Source organism: Pteropus medius, unplaced genomic scaffold, assembly GCF_902729225.1.
Source record: "Pteropus medius unplaced genomic scaffold, Ma_sr-lr_union100, whole genome shotgun sequence".
Lineage (NCBI taxonomy): Eukaryota > Metazoa > Chordata > Mammalia > Chiroptera > Pteropodidae > Pteropus > Pteropus medius.
The window spans coordinates 21,934,129-21,951,001 of record NW_024355205.1 but is presented as its reverse complement, the minus strand read 5'-3'; the positions used below and the strand labels follow the sequence as shown (position 1 = coordinate 21,951,001).

Here is a 16,873-nt window from a genome sequence, read left to right as displayed (position 1 = left end):
TTTAGGGAGAAAACATGTTTCAGTAATATACTTTTATAATTATTAGATTCTAGTGTTATTCATTATCTTTGAAAGTTTTGTTTTCTACCTGTAAACTGGACTGGATACTGAATTACAGTTTCCTCCAATATTTGGCTATGGCTCTCCAAAACAACCTTACCAATTTTTCTCTCATTTTTTGACTTGGAATTATTGAGAATTAAAACAGCATTTTCCCAAGACCATGCAAGCTAAGGTTGGATAACGACATAAACTTCAGAGAAATCACCATAAGATAGAGAAAATGTTCATGCCTGTTGCAGAAAAATCACTAGAGACATTCAAACCTGCAAACCGGGAAAATCTATCAGATTGTGACTGCTTTTATTCACTCCATCTGAAAATGCTTTGAGCTAGACTTATAGAAATCTTGATTGGCTGCCCTCAGAACTCAGAAACTGGGATCATAGTCTGCTTCAGTTATTAACTACTTTTTTTTTCCCACAGAGATGCGTTTTATTAAATACCTGATCACTCATACCATAGGCCTAGCTTTCAGTTAAACAACTGTTTAACTGAACTGACCTGTTCTCAAGACAGACTAGTTTAATTAGATATGGAACCATCTATCACCAAACTCCTGGAATGTGAAACTTCTCAGAAGTTTCAGAGGTGGGAACTATCAGGGTTCAGAACAGGCCTCCTCAAAATATGCCAATTTGACATGTGAATAATTTTGAGCTGAAGGCAGTTAAGACCCTGTAGGCCCACAAGAAACTTTTACCTCTCCCTTATTGCATAATTTAAATTAAGGGACTTACCTATAATAGGAGTAATCATCAGAAATAACTTTTTTTTGACCTGTTTATGTGGGAAGGCAAACTACTAATTACTAATTACTGGGCATTTATTCTTTTTGGCCTGCAATGACCTTCCTCCCCTCTGATACCCAAGGCACCTTACCTCATCCTTAGCTGAGAATGTCATATACGCCAAATTTTCCCTTTCTTTCTTTCAGGATATGTGGGGTTCCCATTCATACATATGTAGTTAACTTTGGTTATTTTCTTTGTTTCATGTAGATATAATTATTATATCAGCTAAAAGAACCTTGAGGATAGAGGAAAGTTTCTTCCTCCTTCATATAGTATATTGATTGAAAGAACAGAAATGTCTAAAAATTAGGCATACTCACATATGTATAGCTAGATACATCTTCATCTATATAAAAGTGAGATTTAAAAACTTGAAATTAAGCATTAGGCATAGTTTAGACACCTGTTTAAAAGTAAAAACATGCAAAGAGGCCAGTCCACTTCCCATTTCTTAACCATTACAAATATATAGTATTGTAAATAAATTTAGTTATTTTAAGTGATTTAGATAATGCAAAAAAAAATTAGATTATCAAACAGACTCAAATGAATCAGAAATATTACCTAACATCAAGATTTAGTAGTCATTTCAAGTATGTAAGAGGTCATCTGCACAGGTGAAGCAGAGAGAGTTTGGGGATGCCTTCCTTGGCTCACCTCCCATGTCCTTTCTTCTCAGCCCTTCTCTGGCTCAGGTTGGTAGATGAGGTTTCTACATAAGCCATGCACACCTGAAGGGAGCAATTTAGCTCATAAAACATTTCCATTTTACACCCGGATTATTATATAGTTTACATGTTTTTCAGGGCAGCATGCAGTCAAATCGAGAGATTCTAGGTTTGTTTGCTTTAAGTAATCCTAGCCAAATAAATATTTCTGCCAAGACCAAATACTTTCAACGGTATGTTTGTCCGTAATGTTCTTAGAAGGAGATGAGTTCTGTAACCAGCTTCCTTGGAGTGCCCCTTCCTCTGTAGTAAGATTAAACACTTTATAGTTCAGTTGCTTAACCCTTTCCTCTTAGTAATATGTGAAAATTTTATACTTTCCGTTCACTTTTTGCAAACTGTAGAAAGCTTCTTCTGTTCAGTCTTCAAGGATGGTATTTAATGGTCAAAAACTATATTCACTGTCACTGATTTATTTGTTGTATTTTTTCAGTCCTGCGATATTTATGGATAGTTTACTACATAATTATTTACCATGATTATCTTGAGGACAAAACAGATATGTGCGTGCATGTATATTTATAACTATATGTATATATATAATTTTACATATATATGTATATATATAATTTTCCATATAGTGTGTGTGTGTGTCTGTGTGTGTCTGTGTGTGTGTGTGTGTATATATATATATATATATATATATATATATATATATATATATACATATACTCCTAAAGAAAGTGGTTATGACTAGATCAGCAATCTCAATTGAGAGGAAATAAGTTTATGTTTTAAATAAGAATGATGTAGTAAAAAGTTGTAAAACATTCTATACTAGATAATTATCTTTATTGTACATCACTGAGAAGAAGCTAAATCAACAGGGATTAATATCAAAATGGAAAATAAAATGGAACCTTCACCTGTTATTGCTGTTTTGTTAAGTCAATATCAAACTCATTAGTAAAAGCAGCATTATTATGATTGTTACAATAAGAAAATTGATAATACCTGTTCTATACCCAAGACATTATATCACATACTTTTTGTATTTTATAAATGATATTAGACTGTACTGGTTAAATTCTTATTGAGATAATGCAACATTATAAAAATTCCCAAGATATCAATGGCTAAAAACAAGCATTTATTTCATATTTAGAGGTATGTATATTGGTTGAGATTAAACTGATCTCATCAGGATTCCGGTGGATACTTCTGCAGTAGGCTGGATTCTAGGATTTGGTTTGAGTCCAAGTTACCTCCATATATCTTTCTTAAGGGACCGTGGATAAAGGTAAAATTCAATCTGAAGTTTCCACATTCACCTGAGGCCAACTTTTTCATGGCACCTAATAAAAGCTCCAAAAGGAACTAGAGGAACATGTCTATGCCTCATACAGCTTTATTTCACTACTGGACCCACTTTCACTTCTGTCTTCTTTCCATCTGCCAAATAAGTTCCATATCTAGTCAATGACGTGTGTGTAAATACAGTGAACCCACAATGAAGCCAAGGCAAGGTTGGGCAGAATCAAAATAATTTGGGGCAAATATATAGTCTATCACATACAGCAGTGAATATTCATTTTTTTGCCTTAAGTTTTAATACCAAATAAAATGCAAATTCACCAATAAGAGGCTTAGCATACTAGTTCATTTCAAACTTTTGAAAAATTTTTATTTCACCAATGAGGAAAAAAGGATTCATGTATTTTTTAATTGCCATTAGTGGATTTACTTCTTGGTGAAGGAGTCAACATTTAAAATATCTCTAGAATAATAGAATGCTAATAGAAATAGAAACCAACCATACACTTAGGTCATTTTGTGACTTACTATGGCATAATTATAAGAGAGATAATTGTTCTTGTTTTAAATTTTAAAACCTTAAGATGATTGTCTTTAGAGAATATTATTTGAGGACTATTTTTGTATTCTATTGTTGAGTAACAAATTTCTATAAACTTGAAACATCCTCTTATTATCTCACAGTTTCTGTAGATGAGAAATACAGACAGGCTCAGCTGGGTCTCTGCTTAGTTTCTCACAAGGCCAAAGTCAAAATGTTGAGTCAAGATGCTGAGTTCTTAGATGGAGGCTCTGGGGAAGAATTCTCTTTTGATCTTATTCAGGTCGATGGCTGGATTGTTTCTTTGTCATAGTAAGATTAGAGTTCCTGTTCCCTTTCTCAGCTGTCAGCCAGGAACCACTTTCATTTTCTAGCTTCACTTGAATTCTTTTCCATACGCTTCCTCCATTTTCAAGCCTTAGATGGCATGGCAAATCCTTCTTGTGCTTCAGTTCCCTCTGGTTTCATCTTCTGCAGTGAGAAAACTCTCTGCTTTAAAAGGCCTCTTGTGATTAGATTAACAACACCTGAATAATTTCTTTATTTTATGCAAGTTCTTAGTAATCTTACCTACATCTGCAACATCTCTTTTTCCATGTAGCATAACGTAATCATGGTACTAACACCTGGAGGTAAAGGTCACAGGGGACATCTTAAAATTCTGCTTAACACAAAGAGAATCCTTTTTCAGACACATTTGATATTCAAATTAATTTAGTAGCAGAATTACAGATTAGCCTTTTAAATATTTTTCCTCATAAAACTATCAGATTTCCATTTCTCTGGGAGACTTTCTCCAGTTTACTGTTCAATTACACCAGTTATGTTTTCTTCATTATTATTAAGAATTGCGTACATATCAGAGAAATTGTCATTCATTACTTTTTCACCTTTTTTGAAAAGACACAGGCTAATTTGGTAGATGAAAACTGACATCTTTAAAGGCACAAAATATTACAATTTTTTCCCCACAAAACTGTAAGGTAGACAAAGTATTATCAGTAGGCATATCTTGCCATGCCTTAAAAAAGATGAGATGAACTAGTTAAAACTGATGTTGTAAAAAATATCTAATATAATAGAAAGACTATAAAAATGTTGAATATAGCCAGGGCACTATTTAGATAACAGATTATAAAGTTTAGCAGAATCCAAGCTCAAGGATGTCCAGTACAGACTTTCCCACAAGAAGTTATTTAATAACAATGCCCAGACTTTTAAAACAGTATACTAAAATTGCTTCAATTATAGAACATATTGTTATATAAATATTGGTCTGTCTAGAGCAAGATCCTGCCATAAAGATTAATGTTAAAGACACAGTGACCACAGATGTTTCAAAAAAACACCAAACCGAGATCACTTGTAAGACATTTTATTAAAGTCTATCCCCTCTTCTTTTGAAGCATGACTGTAATTGATGATCCAGGGCAGCTTAACAAGTACCCAATTTTCCCAAGATTTGTTCTTTGTTTTAGAAAGTATGAAGAAAAATAGAATTTGCTAGGACCTTAAGAGCTTCTAAAATGGTCACTAATATGAGCATTGTAAATATAAGCAACGAAACTGGCCATCCTCACAATATCTAGAGGCCATCGACATCCCATTTCATGCGGCTTCCTCTGATGTTAAGCCAGCAGTGGCATAGCAAATGCTTCTTGTGCTTCAAGTCTCACTTCTATGTTTTCTGCCCAGGTCCTATTGTTGCGACCATTCATAAGACATGCATGGCTACTCTGACTTGAAATAAATATTTGATCTTTTGTAGTCGAAGAACCATAGGCTCTCACATTCTCATACTGATTATCCAATGCCAAGTGCAAATGTTGAAACTACGCAACCATATTCATGGCCTCCTCTTTTAGTGAATGCTTAAATGGTACCTCACCAGTATGATCTTGAGCTGTATCAGCCACCAGGATCCAGGCAACACAAGTGAGGAGGCTCTGAACACAGTTGACACCCTTTACATTTCATTTAAAGAGCTGAAAATTCAGTATGTGGGTAGGTTTTGACACGGAAAGGTGTCAGATTAGCATGCAGACATGAGTCTGGTGCATAATTTCTTTTATCCTTCATTCTTGCTAAATATTAGTTCTGTGTAGTTGATTTTAGGTCACGGTTTTTCTCAAGGTATAACTATGTCAAAACTTTGACCTATCACCTTACATGCTTCTTTTCCCAGACAACTCTTATTACCTACCATTTTTTCTCTGGCAGGGATCATGCTTCCTCCTAAACAGATAAACTATAGATCCGCCAAGGCTGAAAAACTCAAAGTATACCCGCTCCTCTCTCCAGTACTTAACTCTACTCTTTCCAATGTTCAGTTTGCCTGTCTACCCAATGGAGATTATCCAAACCATGATTTATAATCAGTCATCACCACATCAGCTTTTTCACTTACTGCATTTAAGCATCTATTTTTACTGTTTCACTGAATGACTCATAAATGTGACCCCCATAAACCTACTAATTGCTCAATCAAATGGAAATATTTTAATTCTTTTTTAATATATCTGAAACATTTTATATCATTGACATGTTCTACATTGTTTCTATTTTTATTTATGACTATAAGACATCAAAATTTTACTCCAATATTTGTGAACATTCTTTCTCAGGTGTCTTCATTGAATCTTCTTTCTCTGACTGTCTTCTCATTATTGATGATTCCCAGAAACCTATCAAATTGTACCTCCTCACGTTCTCTGTGAACAAATTACACATCTACTTCCAATTGTTTCTTTTTTTCCCTTGCATATATTATTACAATCATCAACACTAAATTTTAGTTTATACTACTATTATGAGTTCCAGATGTATATTTCATTGTCAGCCATATACATACTAGTCTCACTTCAAGATTCTTCAGATATTTACATTCAATATGATTCAAAACAAAAAATACAAAACTTCAGTACTTCCGTATTTCTCTTCCAGAAAAAAAGCACATATCAAACAAATTTAGATTTTTAAAGTAAGTAACTGAAAAATTGAAATATAAAAGTATTTCAATTGAAAAGCAACATTAAATAATTTGAGGAAAAAAATATGTTTTGTTTCCTTTAAGTTGGATTTAATCACTGATAAATGAGAACAGATGCCACTGGAAAATCCACACACTAGGCTGACATAAAAGGTAATATAATGTTGAAATAGTCTTATAATAACAAGACATCCTATTATCACTGTCATCCCATTAAATTTTGATTCTTTTGATTCCAAGAGGAAATGTATTGGTTCAATAATATCACCTGAGAAAATTTGTTGTAAAAAAAGTGAATTTTAAAATAATCTTGTCTCATAAATAGAAAAAAAATGAAAATATTTTAGAAGAAAAAAGACTTTAATGAGGTTAAATCAATTTGAAAAAATAGAAAATTTAGGGATGCTACAACCAAGAAATGTATTAAAGTATGAACACTAGAAAACAACACCTAAGTTATTAGCGGCATTTAAATTTTTCTCTTTTACAGTGAGAATATCATGGCTTCAGTCAGTTCTCATTAAAGTGTGTGGATATTTCATATTTATGGATAAAGTTTTAGTTTATTATTTTAATATTTTGTAATTTAATTTTATATATATGTTCACACATGTATATATAGCTCTAGTAAAATTTAGTATGCAAAGCACATAAACATTTCTTTTACTTTATATGCTATAATCTTTTCTTTAGAAGCAAAGGAACAAAGTAGCTTTTAGAAAGGCAAGAAAAAACAATCCATGATATCTAAAAAGAAAATAGATGTTACTCTCTTCTCTGTGCTATGAAATTAGGCCCAGATGAAGGATAAGAACAGATGCTTATGACTATGACCTATGATTAGTGCAGTGATATAGTGTTTTTAATCTACTAGATAACCATATACATCATCTATTTATCGGTTATGACAACAGTTGTTAAAACAGAAACAGAATAAGCATTGAGAGACCAAATGGAGATTATTCCTAGTTAGTCTAAAGGCCATTGCAGAATGTATCTAAAAGATAAGACTTATCTTCTTTGAATTTTTAAAATTATAGTGCAAAAACTATGATTGAGAAAAAAATTTATCTTTCCATCCAAGAAATCCAATACTTCTTCTTTGAAGATTTTATGTTGGAATTGTACATAAATGGATAAACTACCTATTTTGAGTTTCTCTTTTTATAAGCTACAATAGAAAGATACTAAGAATGAAGAATCTGTGTACAGAGTGTAATAGAATTTAAGGAAAAGACAACTGTTTCTTCTTGCTGACTAAACTTTAAGTGATCATTCGGCTCTGATATCAAGCAGTACATAGTTTTGGCAATCATCTAGGAAATCACAAAAATTATATAGAAATATCAGCATTATAGATCTTAAAAGGGAACATAAAATTTTAGTCTGAGTAATTTATTCAGTAATGAAGAAACAAAAGACTTAAAGATTCAAGGACAGTCTGAATACCCTAGAAATATTTTACAATAAAATGCATTTTAGGATTTGCAACAATTGCTAATTTCCATATTTCTAGAGATTTACAGTTTTCCTTTAAAATAAATACATTCGATAACTTCTACTTTGCAAAGGAATAAAAAACTTGAAATTGTGATGTCTCATGCTGCCATGGAAATGTTTAATTGCTACTTTTTTAACGCAAATTAATTTTCTCATATGCTCAATTTAAGTATCATCCAATTTTCCTCTCTGTGGCCTTTTGCTTAAGGAGTAATTACATTGCTGACATTTTTAATTAAAACTGTGCTATCTATTTTAAAAAGCATTACGCCTGCCATTGATTTCAGATCCTGAATAAAATTTTAGTTGATGAATCAGGATATGTGTCTTAATACTCTTTGAAGCCTATATGTATTAGCTTACAATTTAAACTGCATAGTATTCAAATAGAAACTCAGTTTTAAAAAATATCATCATTGGAAATTAGAATCCTAACACAATGAAACACATATGTGTGTGTGTGTGTATGTTCTTTCTAATTAAGCTATGTGTAACATTAATTTAAATTTACAGTTGGAAAATTAGAGATTTAACATTTTAGCAATTTTTGTAAATCTGAAAAATAATCTATGGTTTACTATATATTTATTAAATATATTTCCAAACTTTCCATAAAGAATAGTGATTAACCACTTAACCAATACATTGAGAGTGTTGATAATGTTATGAAGAATGCTTTCAAACAAAATAGTGAAGGGAATGTGCAGTTAATTGAATAGGCCTATGAATTTTGAAAGGGAAGATGATGATCTCAGTCGACATAAGGAATCTAAGTAATCTGTAAATGAGGACAAAGCTGAGCTTTAGCCAAGCATGTAGCAAAAGAATATCACTTAGAAATTCCCCAAACCAAGACTCTGAGACCTGGATAGATTTGGCTACTAATCTAATGCATATGAACCTATGTTAGAAAGTGAGTGTGTGACCATGATCAGTCCTTCACAGTTATGTATTACTCGACTTTGGTTTCAAGGGTCGTCCTACTCCGAATATCTTACACAATAGATGAAGTTATTAGGCCTATCTTAAGTGAATAGCATGAAGGAGAAGATACAGTTCTGATTTATATAGACTGTTGAGTGAAAAAAAGCCTTTAAAACCAAGGCTATCCATACAATATATTTCTCTAGTTACCTACTTACATTCCCTCTAGTATATATATTTTTGTTTTATAATCTTCACATGCTCAAGTTAAATAGGCTTCAAGACTCATTTTTATTTATATATTTTCATGTGTGTGTGTGTGTGTGTGTGTGTGTGTGTGTGTGTGTGTGTGTGTGTATCAGACTTTATTACCTGAATTTAATGTTTAAATTTAGTTTAAATGTTTCTTACGCATAAGTTATAAAGTTATATATGGTCACACATATGGTTACTCAGAAATAACTCTTCTATTTATTTCAAATTCAAATATCGAAATAAACTTATCACATTTATAACACTCATTACTTCATTCTCTTAGTGTTCATTTAACCCAGAAACACAACATAGACTTAACTTTCCTCTATAATAATTTCATTTGATTTCCATTTCTTTCACTATTAAAGAATTTCATGTATTCTATGTATGGCTGGGGCTAACTGTGATTTTGACTACTATGAAAGATTGTAGGTGATAATGCATATTTTCAAAGCCTTAATTTTCTTTAATTTGAGACTCAGCTAATTTTCATGTTTTTGCAGCTCCAAGTATAAAGCAGTGGATGGAATTTAATGATGAAAGCAGCAGATGTTATTAATGAAAATACATCAGCTGCATCAAATACCTATAGAGCAGATGTCATAGTTGAGAAAGGGAAGAGTCAAGACCTTTTTTATTTCCAATGATTACTTTTCATACTGACGGGCCAAAAACATATTTCTGCCTCATTAGAGAATTTTGAGAAGTCATAAAGATAAAAGGAGGCAAAAAAAAAGTTGAAGAAAAATATTGACTACACCAATCATAAATCAACCTTTGGATGAAAACTGCATATGCCAGTTATTGGCCTCACTAAGGAATAATATCCCTCAGTAATAAATATAATATCTATGATTAAAATGAAGTAAACTCTTTGATATCCATCTAATCGAGCCAAGGAAATAATAATTTGTATTTTTAATTAATTTAAATTTATTTCTGAAGCATCTTAAAACTATAAAAATATTTTCATTTTAGCCATTATCACCCCATCATATAGGTTTGAATTTCAATGCTTTACTCCATATAGAGTGAATTTTGAATCTGAGTTATGATATATATAAATATATATTTGTGTACATATGGAAAATGTTCTCTATATTATGTCGAAAATTTTCTTGGGCACAAAAAATTGTAAGATCAGGGAAATTTAAATATAACTGTTCTTGAATTATATAAATATCCAAAAATATTTAATCACTAATTACTGAAAATCAAGGAATTTAAACAGGGTAAAGGAAAGTGTAATATTTTTGTATTTTCTTTGTATTGTACCTCATAACTTTACTAGATTTTCACATATTTCTGGTAAGGTATACATTGGTGAAGTCTTTCTAAAAACAGGAAAATAAGTCAAAGACAAAAAAAGAAATATGAACTTTGATATAAAAGTTGATCTGCTCCAAATACATACTCTAGAAATAATTTGACAAATGGTAAAAGGAAATGATATAAAAAAAGCTTATTGTAGCTTTCCTTACATTTGGAAGTATACAGTAGAGAATGGACAGATACACAAAATTTCAAGTAAGGTTGAGTATTATAAAGGGAGTAAAATAATAGTTGAGCATGATGGGAAGAGGCTCATTTAAGTAAGATGTTCAGGGAAATCTTCTCTGTGGAAGGAACATTTGATTCAATTCTGAAATGATGAGGTGTGGGTTACCAGTTCAGTAGTTGTAAGCAAAGTACGAGCAAATAATAAAGAACTGAGATGAAAATAAGATTGTCATTTTCAAAGATAAAAAAATGTGATCAGTGTGTGTTAGGCAAGTATAAAAGTGGCAGGAGAGAGATTAGGCAGAAGCATCATAATCTTGGGTGATAGACGCCATGTTAGGAAAGCCTGAAGATGGCAACCTATTTTAATTGATAATCCAGTTCCTGTTGGAACTTCTAGACTAGCACTCTGACATCAGATCATATAATGTTTTAAGCCCTAGGAAGGATTATGGATTTATTTAAATGTGCACAGAAGCCACCAGAAAAGTTGGAGAAGCACCACAAATATATTAATTTTTTAAAGGACTATGCCTTTTTCTGTTGGGAGAATGTACTCCGAGGTAAGAATGTTAAAATTTGAAGCAGTCAGACAAATTAGGACATGTTATAGTGATATAACTTCTATTAATATATTTATAACCTTTGGAAAACATTTAATTCATCTATATGACCTTCAGAATGCATTTAATTTATATATTTATATTTACATTATGTTCTGAAGATCATGACAACCTTAACTGTTCTATGGTGACAACTAGAAAAGCTCAATGGATTGCAAAAATCATAATTTTAAAGACGTTAAATAATGAACAGAATTAGAATTCCAGAGATGTGGGACTTTTCTTAGGTGATCCGACCATCCAATCAATCGCTGGCTATTTTCTTCTTGGTGACATTTGCTGATTATAAGCCGTGACCAAGGAGGGGCTTGGCTCTGGGTCAGACTTAGCTCATGCTGAGTAAAGTAAGAAAGAACTAAGTAAGTATTTTGGAAATTTACAGGGCTTGAGAATACCCAAATACAACCAGTTTTCCCCAAGGGACAAATTCTAAATCTTGATCTGCTGGAACATGACTTTGTTTGCTAGTAAACCAAGTAATATTTCTGATAATTATGTAGTAAGTACTTAGAACATCTCCCACTAGAAAAATGGAGCCTGCCTCAAAACACGGTTTGTTTTGTCTTCAACACATCTGCAAGGTTTAGAAGAGGGATGAGGCCAGAAACTAGAGAGCTAAAAAGTCGTCTGTAGGTCAGAATCTCCCAGGTTTTCAGGTCTGAGGAAAGAGATCTGACAGGCTTTCAAAGACTGAAATGTTACAAGAACACTCCCCCATGAGAGACATGGAGCAGAGGTAGATTGAACCCAGAAACAATCAAGTTCAATCCCTGTCTGATTTGAAATCAGCTCTTTACCTTATCTTCCTATGGGGGAAAGAGAAAGCCCTCTTTGGCAGAAAAAAAAAAAAACTTTCTGGAAGCTCTGTGGTTCTTTAAAAAATAACAAGACATGCAAAAAAGCAAGTAAAAGATGACTAGTAATAAATAAAAGCAAACAGTGATAATACAAATAGTGAAGGGAGCGTAAACAATGGCTTATTAATAATATATTTAATATAAGAAAGATAGACAAAATAACTGAAATTATGAGAATTTCCATACAAAATTTTAATCTATAAACATAGAATCAAATGTACATATTAAACTGGAAATGCAATTTCTGAAAGAAAGCAATCAAACGTGTTGAATGATTTTAACAACAGACTGCATATAGAAGATAAGATTTGTGCACTTTATTAAATTCACTTTATTGTATATAAAGTATACATATGTATTTACGTAAAATGTAAATATGTATAGTATATATAAGCATTACTGGTGTTTGTGTCTAGAATTGCTATTGATTCCTTTTTTCCCTTCATTATTCCTCTTCCTTTTGCTATTTTGAATAATATTGAATACCATTTTAGACTAGACAATTGGCATTATCTACTGAAAGAACCCCCAGGGCATTAACAGTGATTTTTATTTTCTTTCCTGTGGTAAATAATATTTTAATATTTCTTGTCAAATGGTCTTACTGGACAGCTCTCCACTAAATGGTGAATCTGTGGCCCAAGTTCTTTTCATTTAGTGGCTCCAAAATGTCCTGGGTCCATCCATTTGACAAGAAAAAGAGAACTTTTGCAAGATTTTGCAGCCACTACCTTAGCCCCTCAATGACTTCTGTTCATTTCCCAGCATGCACTGGTATCATGATTCTACTGGGAGCTGGGAAATAGAGTGCCTGGCAGGTAGACCAGTCCCCAAATAACCCCTGCACTATAGGAAAAGAACATAAATATGTGCAGTTCAGCAAGCATTTTTTGCCACACTTAATGCATGCGATGAAGTAAATCAGAATCTATATGCAAAGAAAGTACATTGTTTCCACATTTAAACCATCTGAATAGTTACTTAATCCATGTCTTCTGTTCTCTAAAGTCATCTCTTATATTGTGCCTATTTATTTAATTGGGCAAACTAAATTTTGCACAGCTTCAATGTATAAATAAAGTGTCTCTAAAAACTTTAATTGCTTATAATTTATCAAAGCAAAGGGACAATTTGTCTTTTTCACATTTATCTGTCTCTTTTAAAAGCACAGATTAGATTTTGTGCTTCCCACACTTTGAATTTATAAGCAAAAGAGAAGAATTGTGGTGCTACTCTTTATGTATGTATATATAATGAATTTCTCATAGCTTTTCATACTTTTTAATTTCAAAATAATTGTTCCCAGGACAGACTTTATAATTTTTACCAATACATTATTGTTTTAACCTGGTTTTCTAACCAATATTCTTTATAAAGAATTGGGTTTTTTTCCTCATATTAAAAAGATTTTTATTTTAAAAAATGTTTGCAATAGATTTCCTCAAAGTATAAGTTAATGATCATACATCTTTCAGGTAAATTCTTTTTGCCTCCCCAGTTTACTTTCTCATCCCGTTTTCTCATCAAGTCTAAACCCTGACCTGTATGAGAACTTCAAAAGGCTCCCATGCCTTCCTGCTTCCAGACAGATACAACCATTGGGAATCCCAGAAAGAGAAAGGACAATGGAGCATGGTAACTTCAGAGTACTTATTCTTATGGGTCCATCCATGACCCAACACTATGGGCTTGCTGTGTCTCTGGACTAAATATGACTGCTTCTGTTAAGGCGATCTCTTCTATAAAACTCTCTCCTACTTGGTTCTGGTAGATGTCTTTCTTCCTTCTAATCGTATTTAGTGTTCTACTATCTGCTGTTAAAAATTAACATTATTTTAAATTAAGCAAAGAAATAAAAATATTCATTATAATTAAAACATATATTAAATTACATATACATTCACACAGGAACTCATTTTTATTTGGCCATACAAAATTTTAACCATGTTATCACCACAATTTCATGTATATTGATATAAGAAGAGACTATGGTTATTCTTTCCTTTATTTAAACATTAACATTGATTACAAAGTATTATTTATAGGATCAAAATACTATTGTAGTATAGAGCCAAAAAGTTGATGTGCAATTCAAAAACTAATCACATTAAAAATTACATTTTGTATTTTACTGCTTATCATAAATATGCACTTTAGAAAGTTTATGAAAAAACTCTAGAAACGTATATGAATAGAATATTATTCATAAGTTGGAGATAACCAATTTGATTGTACTTATGTGTATTTTCCAGCTTTCTTCACTGCATGCTAACAAAATGTGATAGAGTTAGATGATAGGTATAGATGGATAGAGATAGATTTTATAAAATTGTATTCATTCTTAACATGTTTTTATAAACTGATGGTTTTCAGGAATTATATATCTTTCTTCTTGAACTTCATTTTTAATAAGATAAACTTTTTTTTTAAGATAAACTTTTTGACTAAATAAAACATCATAACTAAATCATAACATAAAAAAGTCCATTGTTTTAGAACCCAGTACTGCTCAACTAGGTATCTGGCTCTCCTGAGAACGTGGGGGACCAGCAGTATCCCACCCCCTAGAGTGGCTGTCATTTCCATGTTACTTGGTTTGTCCTGTGAAATAGATATAATGTACATATGTAAGTAGATACCTATGTCATTTTTACGAAGAAGCATATACTCGCTGGTGCTAGTCTTTCAAGTCTCTTCCCTTGCAACAGAGAAAATGGAGACAATGTTTTTATCTCTATGAATTTTCCTATTCTGTATTTTCCGTAGAAGTGGAATCACACAATATGTAATCTTTTACATCTGGTGTCTTTCCTTTAGCTTAGTGTTTTTAAGGTTCATCCATATTGTAGCATATTCCTCTCTCCCCGTTTCTGAGTGGCCACCAGTGATCCAGGTTTCTGGAATTTTTATTAAATATAAATGATACAATCCTTAATGGGCTATATCTTTTCATTGAGTTTTCTTACATTTTATATTATCTATCTACAAGGAGTAGAAAAGTTTAAAAGTCAAAATATATTTAACTCTACAGATAATTATTATATGACTAAAAAGTATTAGACCAGTGACAGCTGTGGAACTTAAAGGAAAATACAAAAACTGATTCCTTTGTTTGCTTGTTTGTTTTACTGTTATAATACATTCTCCTAGATGTTTCTAAAAATATATTGGACTTTTAAGGACTTATCCACCTCTGTGACTCAATGTGAAAGGAAATGCGAATCACATAAAAATTTAAATACATACATTTTCTTATCTGAAAAACATAGTAAAATTCTTCATTTTGATAACTGATAAATTTTTAGACAGTTTTCATGAAATTTTAATTATGCAGAAGCCCTCCTTTTTCATAAATTAAAATAAACTATATCTTGAAGTCTTAGGATCAAAATGGATTACATTTTTCTTTAATATATGTGAAGTTCTAAAACTCAGCTCAGCACTGAAAAAGCTACAAATGAATTCTTTATCCTGGGTATTACTGACAAAAAGGATTAAATAAATGTGTTTGATTTCTTTTCTTTCTTCTAAAGCATAAGCTAGCTACAATAACAGAATAAAGCTTCAGATTTCTTTTCTGTACTATATTGCAAAACTCTTATCTAATGTAAATTGATATTTAACAGCTTTTTCTAGTCCCTGTGAGGATTTTCTGCCTTAAAAAAATCAATTCTTCTTTCAAGTGCCTTAAAGTTAGTTTGCCTACTATAAATTTTGTTTTTGCTAAGAAAATGTATTTTCTCCCTCACTCCAGCTATGTTATTGCCTCTTTCTCTTACCTTCATCTCAGTCTACCTCTTTGCATTGCCATGGATTCTTCAGCATTCTGATGATGCATTTAATCCTCTAGTTCTTCATCATTCCAGGATATCAACTGTTTAATAAAAAAGAATTTTTATTTTTAATAGAAAGGTTAAGCTGTAAAATGAGTTTGGCATATAAAAAGTAAATATGAAATGAGACATAATGTAAGGCCACAGATGTTGTGATTTTCAGTGACTCAGGACCTTCCATCCATGTCCTTTGTTGTTTTTCTTTGGTTATTTACGGAAGCTTTTTCAAATGCAGAGACTCTTGACCAAATAGATAGATATAAGCCTCTACCAAGGCAGATCTGTACTGATTATATGGTGAATGTAGTACCAGTTTCTAAAAGATAAAGGCTAAGTGGAAAAAAAAAAAAAACACACTATTTGCACGGGTACCAAACTGCTTCACGCAACAAGCTGTTTCAGTATTGAACCGCCACCTAAAAGTACAATATAGAATTTCTATCAAGTTTGAATCTTTATCTCAAAACACAGCAACTTCCAGTAATGTAGTTAGCCATCATTGTTCTGCATTTTTTAGTCCGTAAAACCTATATGAGGCCATTATGGATTTATCATTAAAGATTAGCAATATGTTCGTATTGTCACTTGTTTTTGTGAATTTTGCAGACATGAGTTAATTTAATGTGTCTTCTTGTCTAGGTTACAGTACCCTCTTAATCAAACAAGAATTTAGATGTTACTGTGAAGTTGTTTTGTAGATGTCATTAACAACTACACTAAGTTGACTTTGAGTAGAGAAGATTACCCCTCATAATGGGGATGGGCCTCATTCAATTAGTTGAAGGCCTTAAGAACAAAAACTGAGGTTTCCAGAAGAAATTCTGCCTCAAAACTGTGGTATCACTCCCTACCTGAGTTTCCAGCCTGCTGCATTGCCCTACATATTTGACTTGCCAACCTCACAAACATGTAAGCCAGTTCCTTAAAATAAATCTTAGCATGCAACCACATGTATACATGTGTATGTGTACATATACATATGGATATGTGATGTCTATGTATGTAATCTTCTGTT

The 16,873-nt window shown here is 32.0% G+C and overlaps 1 pseudogene; it reads right to left on the bottom strand.

Moving 5' to 3' along the window:
* Positions 1–1,507: 1,507 nt before the first annotated feature.
* Positions 1,508–4,923, bottom strand: LOC120598843 (magnesium transporter NIPA2-like; annotated as a pseudogene).
* Between the last annotated feature and the right edge of the window lie 11,950 nt (positions 4,924–16,873).